The sequence below is a fragment of the Scyliorhinus torazame genome, chromosome 7, assembly GCF_047496885.1.
Source record: "Scyliorhinus torazame isolate Kashiwa2021f chromosome 7, sScyTor2.1, whole genome shotgun sequence".
In the NCBI taxonomy this organism is placed as follows: domain Eukaryota; kingdom Metazoa; phylum Chordata; class Chondrichthyes; order Carcharhiniformes; family Scyliorhinidae; genus Scyliorhinus; species Scyliorhinus torazame.
Genome location: NC_092713.1, coordinates 304346685 through 304364118, shown reverse-complemented (window position 1 = coordinate 304364118; position 17434 = coordinate 304346685). Strand labels below are relative to the sequence as shown.

At 48.7% G+C, this 17434-nt stretch overlaps 1 protein-coding gene across 1 annotated transcript in view; it reads right to left on the bottom strand.

Moving 5' to 3' along the window:
* Positions 1–8381: 8381 nt before the first annotated feature.
* Positions 8382–17434, bottom strand: part of mrnip (MRN complex interacting protein) — a 50506-nt gene continuing 41453 nt past the window's right edge. The window contains exon 8 of the mRNA XM_072512684.1: positions 8382–9231. The gene's annotated coding sequence lies outside the window, so the exon portion shown is untranslated. The remainder of the gene's footprint in view (positions 9232–17434) is intronic.

Sequence of the window (17434 nt, the reverse complement as noted above, 5' to 3'; positions counted from 1 at the left end):
TACTTAGGGATTCAGATAGCCAGGAGTTGGGGAACCTTACATAGGCTTAATCTAACACGATTGGTGGAACAGATGGAGGAGGATTTTAAGAGATGGGACATGGTGCCCCTGTCACTGGTGGGTAGGGTGCAGGCGGTCAAAATGGTAGTCCTCCCGAGATTCCTTTTTGTGTTTCAGTGCCTCCCGGTGATGGTCACGAAGGCTTTTTTCAAGAAAATCGAGAAAAGTGTCATGAGTTTTGTGTGGGCTGGGAAGACCCCGAGAGTGAGGAGGGGGTTTTTGCAGCGTAGCAGGGATAGGGGGGGACTGGCACTACCGAGCCTAAGTGAATACTACTGGGCCGCCAATATCTCAATGGTGTGTAAGTGGATGGGAGAAGGGGAGGGAGCGGCGTGGAAGAGATTGGAGATGGCGTCCTGCAAAGGAACCAGCCTACCAGCACTGGCGACGGCGCCGTTGCCGTTCTCCCCGAAGAAATACACCACAAGTCCAGTGGTGGTGGCAACACTTAAAATTTGGGGGCAGTGGAGACGGCATAGGGGAAGGACGGGAGCCTCGGTGCGGTCCCCGATAAGAAATAATCATAGGTTTGTCCCGGGGAGAATAGATGGGGGATTTGGAGCATGGCAGAGAGCTGGGATTGTGCAACTGAGAGATCTGTTCTTAGATGGGCCGTTTGCGAGTCTGGGAGATCTGACGGAAAAATATGAGTTGCCCCAAGGGAATGCATTTCGGTACATGCAACTGAGGGCTTTTGCGAGGCAACAGGTGAGGGAATTCCCGCAGCTCCCGACACAGGAGATTCAGGATAGAGTGATCTCAGGGACATGGGTGGGGGATGGTAGGGTGTCGGATATATACAGGGAAATGAGGGACGAGGGGGAGATCATGGTGGATGAGCTGAAGGGAAAATGGGAAGAAGAGCTGGGGAAGAGATTGAAAAGGGGCTGTGGAAGTTCCGGGTGCGGCGATGACCAGCTGAGTCGCACGTTTCGGCAGCTCCCTGTGAAACGGACTTTTGGGCTCTTGATAGGAGCCCCAACGGCAATTTTAACGGCTGAAAACACCGTGCGGTAAACCAGAAGGGTGTTCCCCCTGGACACGGATGGAAAAAGGAGAGGAAAGTGGCCGGATTGCAGCGGATCCTTTGGAACAACGGCAAGGAAGGCAAGCAGAAACCAAGATGGCGTCGGAAGGTGGCAGTTTCATATGGGGCCCTGAACAACAAGAGTTTTTGAAACGCTGCGTGGAGGAGATAAAAAAGGAAATGAAGAAAGAGTTGTTGGCCCCGATATTACAGGCGATTGAAGGGCTGAAAGAGGAACAAAAGACCCAGGAGCAGGAGCTTCGGGTCGTGAAGGCGAAAGCAGCAGAGAATGAAAACGACATACAGGGCCTGGTGGTGAAGTCGGAGATACAGGAGGCACACCAGAAACGATCTGTGGAGAGGTTGGAGGCACTGGAAAATAACGCAAGGAGGAACAACTTGAGGATTCTTGGCCTTCCTGAAGGTGTGGAGGGGGCAGACGTCGGGGCATATGTGAGCACGATGCTGCACTCGTTAATGGGAGTGGAGGCCCCGACGGGTCCGTTGGAGGTGGAGGGAGCATACCGAGTTATGGTGCGAGGATCGAGAGCAGGAGAAGCTCCCAGAGCCATAGTGGTGAGATTTCTCCGTTTTAAGGATAGAGAAATGGTCCTTAGATGGGCGAAGAAAACTCGGTGTAGTAAATGGGAGAACGCGGTGATCCGCGTCTATCAAGATTGGAGTGCGGAGGTGGCGAGAAGGAGGGCGAGCTTTAATCGGGCCAAAGCGGTACTTCACAAAAAAAAGATAAAGTTTGGAATGCTGCAACCGGCAAGACCGTGGGTCACATATCAAGGGAGGCACCACTACTTTGAGACGGCGGATGAAGCGTGGACTTTTATTGTAGAAGAAAAATTGGAATGATTGGACTACGAAAATGAACGTTTGGACAAAGTGGTGGGACGAGTGGGGGGGGGCGAAGAGGGATTGTATGATTAATCCTGCGGTATGGTAACTTTTCTTTCTCCCACAGGTGGTGATGGGGGGAGGTGGGGAGGGAGAGGAGATGGGGCGTTGGCCATGGGAGGCGGGGCCGAGGGAGAGGCGCGGGCTTGGTTCCCGCGCTATGATAATTATGGCGGGAATAGAGAAGCAGGAAGGAGGGGGCGCCGCACGGGGCGAGCCGTGATCACGGGGGGAAGTCGAGGTCAGCCAGAGTTTGCTGACTTCTGGGAGCAACATGGGGGGAGTAATTACGCTAGCGGGGGGTCTAGCGGGGGGGGGGGGGAGGGGGGAATTACTGGGTTGCTGCTGCTGGGGAAAGGGGGGAGTGGGTACGGGAAAGGATGGGCGGGGGGGCACCGTCTGGGAGAAATACAGCCGCGTGGGAACTGGGCGAGAAGCTGGAAAAAGATGATGGCTAACCGGCAAGGGGGGGGGGGGGGGGGTAGGAAGCCCCCCAACTCGGCTGATCACGTGGAACGTGAGGGGGCTTAACGGGCCGATAAAGAGGGCACGAGTACTCGCACACCTTAAGAAACTTAAAGCAGATGTGGTCATGTTACAGGAAACGCACCTGAAACTGATAGATCAGGTTAGGTTGCGCAAAGGATGGGTAGGGCAGGTGTTCCATTCGGGGCTGGATGCGAAAAACAGGGGGGTGGCTATATTAGTGGGAAGCGGGTAATGTTCGAGGCAAAGACTATAGTGGCGGATAACGGGGGCAGATACGTGATGGTGAGTGGCAAATTACAGGGAGAGATGGTGGTGTTGGTAAACGTGTATGCCCCGAATTGGGACGATGCCAATTTTATGAGGCGAATGCTAGGACGCATCCCAGACCTAGAGACCGGAAAGCTGATAATGGGGGGAGACTTTAACACGGTGTTGGAACCAAGGCTGGATAGGTCGAAGTCCAGGACTGGTAGGAGGCCGGCAGCAGCCAAGGTGCTTAAGGATTTTATGGAGCAGATGGGAGGGGTGGACCCGTGGAGATTCAGTAGACCTAGGAGTAAGGAGTTCTCGTTTTTCTCCTATGTCCATAAAGTCTATTCACGCATAGACTTTTTTGTGTTGGGTAGGGCATTGATCCCGAGGGTGAGGGGAACGGAATATACGGCTATAGCCATTTCGGATCATGCCCCACACTGGGTAGACTTGGAGATAGGGGAGGAAACAAGAGGGCGTCCACCCTGGAGAATGGACATGGGACTAATGGCGGATGAGGGGGTGTGCTTAAGGGTGAGGGGATGCATTGAAAAGTACTTGGAACTCAATGACAATGGGGAGGTTCAGGTGGGAGTGGTCTGGGAGGCGTTGAAGGCGGTGGTTAGGGGGGAGCTGATATCAATAAGGACACATAAAGGGAAGCAGGAGAGTAAGGAACGGGAGCGGTTGTTGCAAGAACTTTTGAGGGTGGATAGACAGTATGCGGAAGCACCGGAGGAGGGACTGTATAGGGAAAGGCAAAGGCTGCATGTGGAATTTGACTTGCTGACCACAGGCACTGCAGAGGCACAGTGGAGGAAGGCGCAGGGTGTACAGTATGAATATGGAGAGAAGGCGAGCAGATTGCTGGCACACCAATTGAGGAAAAGGGGAGCAGCGAGGGAAATAGTGGGGGTGAGAGACGAAGATGGAGAGACGGAGCGGGGAGCGGAGAGAGTGAATGAAGTGTTTAAGACATTTTATAAAAAATTGTATGAAGCTCAACCCCCGGATGGGAGGGAGAGAATGATAGAGTTTTTGGATCGGCTGGAAATTCCCAAGGTGGAAGAGCAGGAAAGGATGGGATTGGGAGCACAGATCACGGTAGAAGAAGTGGTGAAAGGAATTAGGAACATGCAGACGGGAAAGGCCCCGGGACCGGACGGATTCCCAGTTGAATTTTACAGAAAATATTTGGACTTGCTCGCCCCGCTACTGACGAGGACCTTCAACGAGGCAAAGGAAAGGGGACATCTGCCCCCGACTATGTCAGAAGCAACGATATCGCTTCTTTTAAAGAAGGAAAAGGATCCGCTACAATGCGGGTCCTACAGACCAATCTCCCTCCTCAATGTAGATGCCAAGGTCTTGGCCAAGGTAATGGCAATGAGAATAGAGGAATGTGTCCCGGGGGTGGTTCATGAGGACCAAACTGGGTTTGTGACGGGGAGACAGCTGAACACGAACATACGGAGGTTGTTAGGGGTAATGATGATGGCCCCACCAGAGGGTGAAACGGAGATAGTAGTGGCGATGGATGCCGAGAAAGCATTTGATAGAGTGGAGTGGGATTATCTGTGGGAGGTGTTGAGGAGATTTGGGTTCGGAGAGGGGTATGTTAGATGGGTGCAGCTGTTGTATAGGGCCCCAGTGGCGAGTGTGGTCACGAATGGACGGGGATCGGCATATTTTCGGCTCCATAGAGGGACAAGGCAGGGATGTCCTCTGTCCCCATTACTGTTTGCACTGGCGATTGAGCCCCTGGCGATAGCGCTGAGAGGTTCCAAGGGATGGAGGGGAATACTTAGGGGGGGAGAAGAACACCGGGTATCTTTATATGCGGATGATCTGCTACTATATGTGGCGGATCCAGCGGAGGGGATGCCAGAAATAATGCGGATACTTGGGGAGTTTGGGGATTTTTCAGGGTATAAATTGAACATGGGGAAGAGTGAGCTGTTTGTGGTGCATCCAGGGGAGCAGAGTAGAGAAATAGAAGACCTACCGTTGAGGAAGGTAACAAGAGACTTTCGTTACCTGGGGATCCAGATAGCTAAGAATTGGGGCACATTGCACAGGCTAAATTTGACGCGGTTGGTGGAACAGATGGAGGAAGATTTCAAGAGATGGGATATGGTAGCATTGTCAATGGCAGGGAGGGTGCAGGCGGTTAAGATGGTGGTCCTCCCGAGATTCCTTTTTGTGTTTCAGTGTCTCCCGGTGGTGATCACGAAGGCTTTTTTCAAAAGGATAGAAAAGAGTATCATGGGTTTTGTTTGGGCCGGGAAGACTCCGAGAGTGAGGAAGGGATTCTTACAGCGTAGTAGGGATAGGGGGGGGCTGGCACTACCGAGCCTAAGTGAGTATTATTGGGCCGCTAATATTTCAATGGTGAGTAAGTGGATGGGAGAGGAGGAAGGAGCGGCGTGGAAGAGATTAGAGAGGGCGTCCTGTAGGGGGACCAGCCTGCAGGCTATGGTGACAGCCCCATTGCCGTTCTCACCAAGGAACTATACCACGAGTCCGGTGGTGGTAGCTACACTGAAGATTTGGGGACAGTGGAGACGACATAGGGGAAAGACCGGAGCACTGGGGGGGTCCCCGATAAGAAACAACCATAGGTTTGCCCCGGGGGGAATGGATGGGGGATATGGAATGTGGCAAAGAGCAGGTATAACGCAATTGAAAGATCTATTTGTGGATGGGAAGTTTGCGAGTCTGGGAGCGCTGACCGAGAAATATGGGTTGCCTCAAGGGAATGCATTCAGGTACATGCAATTGAGGGCTTTTGCGAGGCAACAGGTGAGGGAATTCCCGCAGCTCCCGACACAAGAGGTGCAGGACAAAGTCATCTCAAAGAAATGGGTGGGGGACGGTAAGGTGTCGGATATATATAGGGAAATGAGAGACGAAGGGGAGACTATGATGGACGAACTAAAAGGGAAATGGGAAGAAGAGCTAGGGGAGGAGATTGAGGAGGGGATGTGGGCAGATGCCCTAAACAGGGTAAACTCGTCGTCCTCGTGCGCCAGGCTAAGCCTGATTCAGTTTAAGGTATTACACAGGGCACATATGACTGGAACACGGCTCAGTAAATTTTTTGGGGTGGAGGATAGGTGTGCGAGGTGCTCGAGAAGCCCAGCGAATCATACCCATATGTTTTGGTCATGCCCGGCACTACAGGGGTTTTGGATGGGGGTGACAAAGGTGCTTTCGAAAGTAGTAGGAGTCCGGGTCGAACCAAGCTGGGGGTTGGCTATATTTGGGGTTGCACAAGAGCCGGGAGTGCAGGAGGCGAAAGAGGCCGATGTTTTGGCCTTTGCGTCCCTAGTAGCCCGGCGCAGAATATTGCTAATGTGGAAAGAAGCCAAGCCCCCGGGGGTGGAGACCTGGATAAATGATATGGCGGGGTTCATAAAGTTAGAGCGGATTAAGTTCGTCCTAAGGGGGTCGGCTCAAGGGTTTACTAGGCGGTGGCAACCGTTCGTCGAATATCTTGCGGAAAGATAGATAGGGGAGAACAAAGAAGGCAGCAGCAGCGGCCCAGGACTTGGGGGAGGGGGGGGGGGGGAGGGATGGGGGGGGATGGGGGGGGGGGTGTGTGTGGCCTGAGACAAGGCAGTTGCCAATTAGGGCTAGTTTTTTTTTTTTGTTATTTAATATTTATTTATTTGTTGTTGTTTTTGTTTAAATTTAAAAAGGTCATTATTATCTGTATTGTTACAATGTTGTGTAAAGGATGCACAATGTACTGTGTTGGTTGACCAAAAATTTTCAATAAAATATTATTTAAAAAAAAAGAAAAGGGGCTGTGGGCTGATGCCCTACGTAGGGTAAACTCGTCGTCCTCGTGCGCCAGGCTAAGCCTGATACAATTCAAGGTTTTGCACAGGGCACATATGACCGGAGCAAGGCTCAGTAAATTTTTCGGGGTAGAGGATAGGTGTGGGAGATGCTCGAGAAGCCCAGCAAACCACGCCCACATGTTCTGGTCATGCCCGCCACTGCAGGGGCTCTGGGTGGGGGTGGCAAATGTGCTTTCGAAGGTGGTGGGGGTCCGGGTCGAGCCAGGCTGGGGGTTGGCTATATTTGGGGTTGCAGAAGAGCCGGGAGGGCAGGAGGCGAGAGAGGCTGATGTTTTGGCCTTTGCGTCCCTAGTAGCCCGGCGAAGGATATTGCTTATGGGGAAGGAAGCCAAACCCCCGGGCGTGGAGACCTGGATAAACGACATGGCAGGGTGTATAAAACTAGAACGGATAAAGTTCATACTAAGGGGTTCAGCTCAAGGGTTCACCAGGCGGTGGCAACCGTTCGTTAACTACCTCGCAGAATGATAAAGGAAATGGGAAGGTAACAGCAGCAACCCAGGGGGGAGGCGGGGGGGGGGGGGGGGGGGGGGGGGGGGAGCTTGGGTGGGTCCTCAGGGGTGGTTTTTGTATAGATATTAGTGCTTGGTTATGTATATTGGATTGTTTGATTACATTATCTGGGAGAGTTATTATTTTTGTTATGGCAGTTGCCATTTAGTTTATATATTATTTATTTACTTGTTAAAAACGGTCACTGTTATTTATATTGTTTTATTGTTGTAAAAAGGGAAAACCTTTGTATTGTTTTGTTTGGCCGAAAAATTTGAATAAAATATATTTTTTTAAACAACTAACTTTAGAGCATATGACAGCACTGGGCAAAATCAAATAGGAACACAGAACACTAAAGCCATGTTGAATTTTTACAAATGACTGACTAAATACAATTGTGGATGTCAATACCCGAGATAGGGTCGGTAGGATGTTTATCAGGGTGAGGGAAATCAGTTGATTAGTGAAGTGGGGACTATTCCATCTCAGAGACGTGATAGAGCGAGTAGAGAAACTTTTTCCTCTGGCAAGTGACTCAATAACAAGATCTTAAAATAGGCCAAAGAACGAGTGGGTAAATGGGGAACACTTTCTACCAACACTCGTGGCCTGGAATGCATTTTCTGAAGGTATGGTGGAAGCAGATTCCAAAGGAACTTTCATAAAGCAGAGATCTGTATTTGAAAAGTGTTATTACAGGTCTATGGTTGAGGATTCTTTTGCAGCCAGTCCGGATGAAATGATCAGTCGAACACCTTGTTACTTTAACATGTTTATTTCTCGGCCGGGGCTAAGACCACTGTATCACTTGAGAGTTACAATAGCAAGCCAAAGTCAATACATCTAACAGCAGTTCTTATACAGTTTCTGGCTCATTTCTGAGGGCAGCTCCCTTGCATTCCATCTGTGCCTTTTAGCTAATTTATGATTATTTTCAAGCCTAGCGCAACCCTTCCCAAGGCCGTCTGCAATTTGTCTGGTACTAAAACAACAATTACGGCTTGCTATCAGAAGCCTGTAAAGGCCTGTCTTGACATTTCTTCACACAAAGCTTTACCTAACATTTTGTTTTTCCCATAAAGTTCCAATCCCATCTTGAGCCAAACTCTCAAAAACTCTCATGGTGAAAAAGCTGGGGGTTGGAATTAAATCAGACAGTTCTGTCAAAAGGCCAGCACCAGTGTGATGGGCTAAATAGGCTCCTGTGGAGAAGCTACTGCCTGGCTTTATTTTCACTCCTCAATTTCTAGAATGACACTGTTAAAGACAGGAAGACTGGTCACATCTGGAAATATTTAAAAATAATTTATTTTACAGATTCACTCAACACACACAAACCCCACCATCCATCCCCAGCTACAAGCTGCACTTTAGAATCAACCTGCCATTTTATCAAGTGCGTGCCCTCCGATTTGTTCCCCAGTTTGTTGCAGCCTCTTCTGCCTCCATCGCTTGAGAAAATGATGAATTGGGAATTAATTTGATCTAATTTCAAGATTGGGGACAAACATATGATTTTCAATTTACAGCCAAAAGCTGCACCAGGAAATCTGTCTACTCACCCAAAGTAATGGCTATGTCAAGAATTGGTTATTTAAAAAATAAATTTAGAATATCCCAATTATTTTTTTTCAATTAAGGGGCAATTTTAGCATGGCCAATCCACCTAAGCTGCACTTCTTTGGGTCTTCCATAATATGTGTACATACCCAGCAACCAGAAACATTCATATCCTTTGCGTACACATATGACATATACAAATACGTGTTTACATGTAATTCCCTTTTTCCCCGCAGCCTTGCCCTCCCTTGGTCAACGCATCCCACGGGTGAAGTCTTTTTTTTGTTTCTGCAGCTATAGTCTCATTTACAGTTGACCTGATGACAGGGTAGGTTGCCCTTCGTCACTCCACTGATGAGTCTGGTCCGATTGCATCGTTGTACGTAGGCCGAACATCCGTCCGCAGGGGTCGCGTTCCAAGGTCCTTCTCCTGAGCCTTGACTGGTACACTGTAAGGTGTCTCCTCGACAGAGGTGATGAGTCCGTCTTCCCTTGGGGCCACAGGTTCTTCGCTTGGCCACTCCTCCAGTTTCCAAAAGTCCCAGCAGGGTTACGATAATAAGGCTGTCCTTCATCCTGTGAATGATGCTGAAGTTATTACCTAGGGCTCGAAACAGAGGGTTATTCTCTATTACATTTTCACAACCTTACAATGGTGGATGTGGATCCAGGCATTTCTGCCTTTTACTTTTACAGCAGTGGGAGTAGTGAGTAGGACCTGGTGTGGTCCTTCCCATCGGGGTTCTGATCCTTTCCGAACCCAGTTCCGGAGCATAACGTACTCGCCTGGGTTAATGGTGACAGTACTGAATAAGGGGGGTATCTCCCCACGGGCTGCTCGGACCCGCGAGTGGAGACCTTTTAAAACCTTTGTTAGAGCTATAACGTAATTGGCCATTTCCGTGGTCATGTGGTGAAACTGTACTTCCTTGTGTTTCCCTTGATCCCAAGGAGTACGCAAGGGCCTTCCGTATAAAATTTCGGGGGGACTCAGTCGTGTCTTTCCAGCTGGGGTTGCACGTATTTGGAAGAGGGCAATAGGCAATAATTTGAGCCAAGTGGCTCCAGTCTCTGCCTGTAGTTTTGTTTTTAATGTCTGATTAGCCCTTTCTACCATTCCCGCTGCTTGGGGTCGGTATGCGCAATGTAATTGTTGTTTTTTCCCAGCTGAGTACAAAATTCCTCATTGATCTGTCCCACAAAATGAGGTCCATTATCAGAGCTTAATCGATGTGGAATCCCAAATCTAGGAACAATTTCTCGCATCAAAACTTTTACTACCGTGGAAGCTTTGTTATCTACAGTGGGTTAAGCTTCTATCCATTTGCTAATACATCAACAATAACCAATACATGTTTATAACATTGGCATCTTTCCAACTCAATGTAATCAATCTGGAGTGTCTCAAAGGGACCTTCCGGTAGCGGGGTTTTACCCATTTCACAGGGTATTGCTTTACCAGGATTATACTGCTGACATACTAGGCAACGACTGCTAATGTTTTGTGCTATGTCTTGCAGTCTTGGATGCCACCATGTTTTGAGCAATACATCACCCGTAGCTCGTGCACCACAATGAGTTGCAAAGTGAACACATTCAGTAACCCAGGCTGCCAATGCATCGGGCATACAAGTCTGCCCTGCCAGGGTGACCCACAATTTATTTACAGGATCATAACAACATCCCAATTCTTCCCATAGTCTTTTTACACAGGAGCGTCCTCCTGTAACTGAATGACGTCAGTCATGGTCGGCATTGGCTTTTCAGAGGGAGACTGACCCTTAGAGCTTTTAGTCTGGCTCATCATTTTTGGTACCACCATGTCTTTTAAGCGAGAAGCATCTTTGGCCTGGTGGTCCGCCCGCAGATTACCCGCGTCCACCAGGGTTTTGCCTGTCGTATGGGCAGCGCACTTTATTACGGCTATTTGTTTAGGGAGCATTAAAGCCTGTAGTAATTGTGTAACTAATTGTTTGTGGGATATCTGAGTGCCTGCAGATGTAAGAAATCCCCTGTTCTTCCATAATTGGCCAAAATCGTGTGTGACCCCAAATGCGTATCGGGAATCAGTGTAGATATTTACAATCTTATCTTTCCCTAATACACAGGCTCGAATAAGTGCAAAAAGTTCAGCCTGTTGGGCGGAAAAGGGAGTTTCGAATGCTGCTGCTTCAAGCGTTTCTCCTTGTTGGTTAACAATTGCATACCCTGATAATCTATCCCCTCTTTCACCGATGGATGAACTACCATCGGTGAATAGGTTCAGATCAGCATTTGGTATTGGAGAATCAGTGAGATCATCGCGTAATGACGCATCGTCTTGTAAGAGAGAAAGACAGTCATGAGTCGGGGACTCAGTGGGGTTAGGCGGGTCGGAAAGGAAACTAGCGGGGTTAATAGTAGTGCAGTGCCGGAACTGAAGTTTTGGGTTATTGAGGAGATAAATCTCATATTTATTTTGACGCGCCATAGTTAGGTGCTGAGTCTGAAGTTGACCGAGCAGGGCCGTGACTGAATGTGAACTATAAATAACAATATCCTGCTGAAGAGTGAGATTAGCCGCTGACTGGAGACTGTTGTAAATAGAGGCTAAAATCTGAGTACATCCAGGATAGCCGAGTGCAACTGGATCAAGTTTAGACGAGTAATAAGCTATAGGATGGTGGCGATCTCCATGTTTCTGGGTAAGTACCGCGGTGGCACAACCGGCTAAAACAGTGTAATAAAGTTGGAAAGATCGATCATAAAGGGGGCATCCTAGTGCTGGCGCCCTCATTAAGGCGTCTTTTAGCCGATGGAAGGCCTCTTGGGCTTCCGTACTTAACTGGAACTCTCCAGCATTATTGGTGTATGGGGTCAATAGCCGGGTATCTAGGGCGATATTCGGAATCCATTGCCGACAATAATTAACCATCCCGAGCCATTTACGGACATCCTTAGCCGTTGTGGGTTCAGGCTACTGACAAATGGGCTGAACTCGACTTGGTTATAGCGCCCGTGCATCGGCGGATAAAAGGATACCCAGAAACCGGACTGTTGGTTGGGCTACTACTACTTTGGCGGGTGACACAACGTATCCTAAAATTGAAAGGTAATTTAATAATTGAGCCGTATCTTCTTTACAACTTTGTTCTGACGGGCTTGCGATCAGTAAATCGTCAACATACTGCACGAGGGTGGATCCCCCTTTTAATTCCAGGGGCTGTAATTGTTGTTGGAGACAACGGGAGAATAGAGTAGGCGAATGTATAAATCCTTGAGGCAACCTAGTCCATGTGTATTGTTGATTTTGATATGTAAAGGCAAACAGATACTGTGAATCCGGGTGCAAGGGGAGGGTGAAAAAGGCATGCTGGAGATCCACCAGGGAAAATGTTGTAGTGTCCGCTGGGATTTGGGCAAAAATGTGGGCTGGATTTGGGACCAATGCGTGAAGGGGTTGCACCATGGCATTAATTGAGCGCAGATCTTGGACGAGGCGATATTGATCTGGCTTGCCGGGCTTCGGGACTGCTAGTATTGGAGTATTACAAGGAGAGTGACACGGAACCAAAACTTGTTGCCGAATAAGATTCTGTATAAGTGCCTCTTGTGAATTCTACAGGGATAGTCAAGAACTGTCAACTTAAGAGAACTGTCATTATTCTGAATATTGCTTTATTAATTTTAAGAAATTAACATATCTTGCTAGTAGTGCCTTCTTTAATAGAATCGACGAATTCATCTACAGAAAACCTATATGTTTAATACGTTATTGTGTTTGATATTTTAAAATAAATGTTTAGAATTAGCCTGGAAATTAAAACTTCAAACAAGGGAAGCTGGTTTTACAAAAACCAAAACAGCTCTGATTTAAAAAACAGATCGTTCAAGGACATTTGATAACGTGAATTTGGCAGCAATCCAACTTTTACTCCCAGTCCATTCGAGTGACAATTACTTTTTAAAAAAAAGTTTAGAGATGCGAATGGCATCATTCCAAGCTATACGCCTCTTTTTGTCTCTGCAAGAAAATTAACCCTTTCAACAAGCTTTTATGTATAATCCAGAAGATGTCAAAGGGCAGAATGTTGTACTTTCATTCCCAATAACTCTAAAGAAGTTAAAGATTTGGCATTACATATCCAAAAAGAAATCAAAAACTTGATCCACCCCAATTTATCTTCCAACTGTACCTCCAATCGATGAATTTGAGCTGAAATACTATTATTGAAATGTTACTGATCAATCAACTGTTTGACTGTATTATATTGTATAATTTATTAATACTGAATCAGTAGTATCAATTTTTATTAATTTATTAATTATAATAATTATTTTGAAATGCCTGGTTGTTGGGCCCCTGTGGTTGGCAGGGTTGAATGCTATATTGGGAACTTGCCGGACGGGAAACTGACACTGCGGTTGATAATCGTCTGGGTAATCAGGGAAATCCACCTCTGGTGCCCCCTCTTTTCCCAGGACTAACTCATGATTCATCTGTGGGAATTGATTAGCATGGGATTTAGAACGAGTGCGAGTCGCCGGACCTCCTTGCGACGGTGGAGGTGGTGATAGTGGCGTTGGATAAAGGGCTTGAATGTACACATCTTTAATGTAATTTCTAACATGGTCACACCAGAGGAATAAAGAGTTTTTTTTTGTCTGAAACATCATTTGTTTTAGGACAGTTTAAACTACAATCAGAACCCTGGGAATGTAAGGTGGAGGCGGTCGTAGTGGCGGCGTAACGGTCGGTTGTCCCCTATATAGCCAATTTTCAGGGTCATCCTCATCGTCTCCCTCGGTCAAGGCAAGGCCGGCCATTTGACGGTACGGTCCTGATTTAGAAATGGGGGTTTTTACAGACTTAGGTCTTTTTCTATGGTGGGCACATTCCTTTTTCAAAACCCCCGCATTCTTAACAATTCCCCCTTCTGTTAATTTAATACCCAATTTTAAAGCGTTAGCCTGCCAATTAGCCAATAAAGATGTATCTTTTAATTTTTGGCAGTACTTCCCGCCATAACTCAATCAATTTCTTAGCCGTGGAGCTACGGTTATGTTGCCAAATAATCTGCTGTGCCTCTATAACCGTAGGCAAATCTTTTGATCCTCCCAGGGGCCATTTCCCCTTTCCCAATTTCTTATGCAATTCTCCCGATAACTGCCGCAGCTGCTGAGAATGTTCCCGATACTGTTCACAAAGAGTTTGAAGCGCGCTTCCACTATCAGAGGTGCTATCTAAAGTACTACCCATTGTCTCCTATCCTCAGATGATCCTTGTGGTTTCCTATTTAATTTTGGTAGCGATCCTGCCTATTCTTTTTTAAAAAATATATTTTATTCAAAATTTTGTGGCCAAACATAACAGTACATAGTTTTTCTTTTGAACAACAACAAAGCAATATAAATACCCGTGGCCAGTTTTAAACAAATAAATAAATAATATATAAACAAAAACAAAACTGAGTGGCAACTGCCTTGTCAAAAATAGTTACTCTCCAAAGATACAATCCAACAATCCAATATACAGTACTTATAACAGGTGTCTATACATATACAATGACATCCCTGAGAGTCCTTCCGGTTCCTCCTCCTTCCCCCCCCCCCCCCCCACCACGGGTTGCTGCTGTTGTCTTCTTCTTTTCCATTCCCTCTATCTTTCTGTGAGGTAGTCGACGAACGGATGCCACCGCCTGGTGAACCCTTGAGCCAAACCCCTTAATACGAACTTGATTCGTTCTAACTTTATAGACCCTGCCATGTCGTTTATCCAGGTCTCCACGCCCGGGGGTTTGGCTTCCTTCCACATAAGCAATATCCTGCGCCGGGCTACTAGGGACGCAAAGGCCAAAACACCAGCCTCTCTCGCCTCCTGCCCTCCCGGCTCTTCTGCAACCCCAAATATAGCCAACCCCCAGCCTGGCTCGACCTGGACCCCCACCACCTTCGAAAGCACATTTGCCACCCCCACCCAGAGCCCCTGCAGTGCCGGGCATGAGCAGAACATGTGGGTGTGGTTTGCTGGGCTTCTCGAGCATCTCCCACACCTATCCTCTACCCCGAAAAATTTACTGAGCCTTGCTCCGGTCATATGCGCCCTGTGCAAAACCTTGAATTGTATCAGGCTTAGCCTGGCGCACGAGGACGACGAGTTTACCCTACGTAGGGCATCAGCCCACAGCCCCTCTTCAATCTCTTCCCCAGCTCTTCTTCCCATTTTCCCTTCAGCTCATCCACCATGATCTCCCCCTCGTCCCTCATTTCCCTGTATATATCCGACACCCTACCATCCCCCACCCATGTCCCTGAGATCACTCTATCCTGAATCTCCTGCACTCCCGGCTCTTCTGCAACCCCGAATATAGCCAACCCCCAGCCTGGTTCGACCTGGACCCCCACCACCTTCGAAAGCACCTTTGCCACCCCCACCCAGAACCCCTGTAGTGCCGGGCATGACCAGAACATGTGGGTGTGATTCGCTGGGCTTCTCGAGCATCTCCCACACCTATCCTCTACCCCAAAAAATTTACTGAGCCGTGCTCCAGTCATATGCGCCCTGTGTAACACCTTAAATTGTATCAGGCTTAGCCTGGCACACGAGGACGATGAGTTTACCCTACGTAGGGCGTCGGCCCACAGCCCCTCCTCAATCTCCTCCCCTTTCAGCTCATCTACCATGATCTCCCCCTCGTCCCTCATTTCCCTATATATGTCCGACACCTTACCATCCCCCACCCATGTCTCTGAGATCACTCTATCCTGCACCTCCTGCGTCGGGAGCTGCGGGAATTCCCTCACCTGTGGCCTCGCGAAAGCCCTCAGTCTCATATACCGAAATGCATTCCCTTGGGGCAACCCATATTTTTCCGTCAGCGCTCCCAGACTCGCAAACGCCCCATCTACGAACAGATCTCTCAATTGTACTACCCCAGCTCTTTGCCATGTTCCAAATCCCCCATCCATTCTCCCCAGAACAAACCTATGGTTATTTCTTATCGGGGACCGCACCGAGGCTCCCGTCTTTCCCCTATGCCGTCTCCACTGCCCCCAAATTTTCAATGTAGCCTCCACCACTGGGCGTGTGGTGTATTTCTTCGGTGAGAACGGCAACGGTGCCGTCACCATTGCTTGTAGGCTAGTCCCCCTGCAGGACGCCCTCTCCAATCTCTTCCACGCCGCTCCCTCCCCCTCTCCCATCCTCTTACACACCATTGAAACATTGGTGGCCCAGTAATAGTCATTTAGGCTCGGTAGTGCCAACCCCCCCTTGTCCCTGCTACGCTGCAAAAATCCCCTCCTCACTCTCGGGGTCTTCCCGGCCCACACAAAACTCATAATGCTCTTCTCGATTCTCTTGAAAAAAGCCTTCGTGACCACTACTGGGAGGCACTGAAACACAAAAAGGAATCTCGGGAGGACCACCATTTTAACCGCCTGCACCCTACCTGCAAGTGACAGGGACACCATGTCCCATCTCTTAAAGTCCTCCTCCATCTGTTCCACCAACCGCGTTAAATTAAGCCTGTGTAATGTACCCCAATTCTTGGCTATCTGGATCCCCAAGTACCGGAAGTCCCTTGTTACCTTCCTCAACGGTAAATCCTCTATTTCCCTGCTCTGTTCCCCTGGATGCACCACAAACAACTCACTTTTCCCCATGTTCAATTTATACCCTGAAAAATCCCCAAACTCCCCAAGTATCCGCATTATCTCTGGCATCCCCTCCGCCGGGACCGCCACATACAACAACAAATCATCCGCATACAGAGATACCCGGTGTTCTTCTCCTCCCCTGAGTACTCCCCTCCACTTCCTGGAACCCCTCAACGCTATGGCCAGGGGCTCAATCGCCAGTGCAAACAATAACGGGGACAGAGGGCATCCCTGCCTCGTCCCTCTATGGAGCCGAAAATAATCGGACCCCCGTCCATTCGTGACCACGCTCGCCATCGGGGCCCTATACAGTAACTGTACCCATCTGATATACCCATCTCCAAAGTCAAATCTCCTCAGCACCTCCCACAAATAATCCCACTCCACTCTATCAAATGCTTTCTCGGCATCCATCGCCACCACTATCTCCGCTTCCCCCTCTGGTGGGGGCATCATCATTACCCCTAGCAGCCTCCGTATATTCGTGTTCAGCTGTCTCCCCTTCACAAACCCAGTTTGGTCCTCATGAACCACCCCCGGGACATAATCCTCTATCCTCGTTGCCATTACCTTGGCCAGAATCTTAGCATCCACATTCAGGAGGGAAATGGGCCTATAGGACCCGCATTGCAGCGGGTCTTTTTCCTTCTTTAGGAGGAGCGATATCGTTGCCTCTGACATAGTCGGGGGCAGCTGCCCCCTTTCCCTAGCCTCATTAAAGGTTCTCATCAGTAGCGGGGCCAGCAAGTCCATATATTTCCTATAAAATTCCACTGGGAATCCGTCTGGTCCCGGGGCCTTCCCCACCTGCATGCTCCCAATCCCTTTCACTACTTCCTCCGTCTCAATCTGTGCTCCCAGTCCCGCCCTCTCCTGCTCCTCCACCTTAGGAAATTCCAGCTGATCCAGAAAGCACATCATTCTCTCCTTCCCTTCCGGGGGCTGAGCTTCATATAATCTTTCATAAAATGCCTTGAACACTCCATTCACTCTCTCCGCTCCCCGCTCCATCTCATCTCTCACCCCCCCTATCTCCCTCGCTGCTCCCCTTTTCCTCAGTTGGTGGGCCAGCAACCTGCTCGCCTTCTCCCCATATTCGTACTGTACACCCTGTGCCTTCCTCCATTGTGCCTCTGCATTA